Genomic DNA, 3,182 nt, shown 5'->3' on the forward strand with positions numbered 1-3,182 from the left:
AGCGCTCCCATGGCCGTGGCCGTCACGTAGCCGTGGCCGCCGTCCTCCCCGCACCGCGCCAACGTGTCACCGGTCTCCCTCGTCGCCCGCCTCGTCGTCCCCGACCGTTGATTCGAGTTCCTCGCCGTCGCAGCGTCGTGGACGAGGTCGTCTTCTTCCTCCGCCTCGCCGCCGTTCTTCACTAACTCCGACGACGCCCTCTGCTGCTACTAAACCCCTAAGGGCCATCGTGTGTGCCGCTCGGTGAGCCTCCGCTTCGTCCCCTCTCTCTCTCTCGACGTTGTTCGCTAGTTGTACGCGCCGTCCCCAACTTGCCCGAGCGCGTCGCCGCACGCGCTCGTCGCTGGCAGCCGTCCGGTAACCATTTGGTCCTGGGCTCGTGCCCGTTGTGCTCACACGAGCACGTAGAGGCCTCCTGGCCATCTTGAGTGCTTGCCAATACGCCGCATCACCGTTCCCTCTCACGACCGAACGCCGACATCCTCTGCGCCACTCGCCGCCGTCTCTACATGTCATCCGGCCACGGTATCACTATTGTTCGACGCAGCTTCGTCTCTGCGTTCGAACGCACCCAGCCCCGCGATGAACCGTGCCCCGCGACCCCGCCTTCGAACTCGCCCGAGCCTCGGCGTCCGCCCCGCTCATTGCCGGTGACGCTGCGGCCCTCCTCCGGCCAAGCCACCGCCTCCATTCAATGCGCCACAGCGCGGGCGTTTGAAAGAGCCCACCCGCTCCCCCTTACTTGCACCGTGGCGTGATTCCGGCGAGGTCCGTGCCCCTCCGCCGCGTTTTCGTTCGCCAGCGGTGAACCTCCGCCGCCTGCCGACGTGGCCTGCCGCTGGGGTCCATCAGGGTCACTGCCTGGTGGCCCCAGGGACCCGGCTGGCCCAGTTGACCATGGTCAACTTGCTGACTGGGCCGGTCCCAGTAGCTAACCAGTGGCCCCCATCCTATAAACTAATTACATAGGTTAATTTAATTAATATAGACTATTTTGTAACTGTCCAAAGGGGCCCACACTTAACTAATCCTAATTAGTTTAAAACAAATCCTATTTCACCACTTTCTCAATGACACGTGGGTCCCACTGGACCCACTAGTCGGATTTGACCCAGTCAACCGCAGTGTTGACTGATGACCTCAGCATTGCATCATGATGACATCAGCAGACACTATTCTGGATAATGTTAGAATTAAATAGATACATAAATTCAGAAAATAATTAAAACTTTAGAAAAACATAGAAACTAAATCGTAGCTCAGATGAAAATGTTTTCTACATGAAAGTTGCTCAGAATGACGAGACGAATCCGAATACGCATCCCATTCGTCGGCCATGCATACCTAGCATAGCAAACACGGAACTTTCCCCCTCCGGTTTATCTGTCCGAAAACGCGAAACATCGGGGTTTCTTTCTCGGATGTTTCCCCCTTTTGCCGGTATCACCAAATACCGCGTTAGGGCACACCTAGCACCGCTCATTGTCATGACATGCATTGTCATGCTTATGTTTGCATTGTATTTATTGTTTCTTCCCCCTCTTCTCTCTGGTAGACTACGAGACCGACGCCGCTGCTGCCCAGTTCGACTACGGAGTTGACAACCCCTCCTTCTTGCCAGAGCAACCAGGCAAGCCCCCCTTGATCACCAGATATCGCCTATTCTTATCTCTACTGCTTGCATTAGAGTAGTATAACATGTTATTGTTCTGTTAATCATATTCTGTTGCATAGCCTGTCATTGTTGCTACAATTGTTGACACCTTACCCGCAATCCTAAATACTTAGTATAGAATGCTAGTTTATCATCTGTGGCCCTGCATTCTTGTCAGTCTGCCTTGCTATACTATCGGGTCGTGATCACTCGGGAGGTGATCACGTGTATATACTATACATACATACATACTAAACATGTGGTGACTAAAGTCATCTCGGTTCGTTGAGTACCGGCGGTTGATTCACGGATTGGGGGCTGAAAGGACATACTTTCCCGATGGCCCTCTGTGTGGATATTGGTGGCGGAGCGACAGGGCAGGTTGAGACCGCCTAGGAGAGAGGTGGGCCTGGCCCTGGTCGGCGTCCACGGTTACTTCAAAATAACACGCTTAACGAGATCTTGGTATTTGATCTGAGTCTGGCCACTGGCCTATACGCACTAACCAACTACGCGGGAACATTTATGGGCACTCGACGTCGTGGTATCAACTGAAGCCTTCTAGACGTCAGCGACTGAGCGGCGCGTGCCAGATTGGACTGGAACGCCTGCTCTTGTATTAGGGAGGCTAGGTCCCACGCAACATGCAGGTGTGCAATGGGCGATGGCCCCAGACCCCTGCGTGCTTAGAATTTAGACCGGCGTGCTGACCTCTCTGTTAGGCCTAGGTGGGGCTGCAATGTGTTGATCTTCCGAGGCCGGGCATGACCTAGGAAAGTGTGTCCGGCCAGAGGGATCGAGCGTGTTGGGTTATGTGGTGTACCGTTGCAGGGAAGTTTATCTATTCGAATAGCCGTGTCTCTCGGTAAAAGGAGGACCCAGAGTTGTACCTTGACCTTATGACAACTAGAATCGGATACTTAATAAAACACACCCAGACAAGTTCTAGAGACACCCCGGTGATCGCTTTCCCACAGGGCGATGAGGGGAGGATCGCCGGGTAGGATTATGCTATGCGATGCTACTTGGAGGACTTTAATCTACTCTCTTCTACATGCTGCAAGACGGAGGCTTCCAGAAGCGTAGTCTTCGATAGGACTAGTTATCCCCCTCTTATTCTGGCACTAAAGTCCAGTCCACCGATATTGCCTCTTTACACATATACCCATGCATATGTAGTGTAGTTCCTTGCTTGCGAGTACTTTGGATGAGTAATCATAGTTGCTTTGTGTGACGCCCGGATAATCAAGCTACAGTAAACCTCTGCTAATGATGCCACATCACCTCGATTACTGCTACTAACCTCGCGTTAGATCAAAACGTTTAAAAATCAAATTTGAATTTTTGACAAATAATAAAAGTTTTCAAATATTAGAACTACAATGTTCGGAGTGTGCAAATTATTGCATAGGTAATTATGGTGAAGAAATCACGCTTTTTCAAAATGCCTAAATACTTTAAAATGAATTAAAGTAGAAAGGGAAAATAAAAAAAAGGGAAAAGTCTAAAAGAAAAGGAAAGAAAGAAA

This window comes from Triticum dicoccoides, chromosome 1B (assembly GCF_002162155.2).
Source record: "Triticum dicoccoides isolate Atlit2015 ecotype Zavitan chromosome 1B, WEW_v2.0, whole genome shotgun sequence".
Lineage (NCBI taxonomy): Eukaryota > Viridiplantae > Streptophyta > Magnoliopsida > Poales > Poaceae > Triticum > Triticum dicoccoides.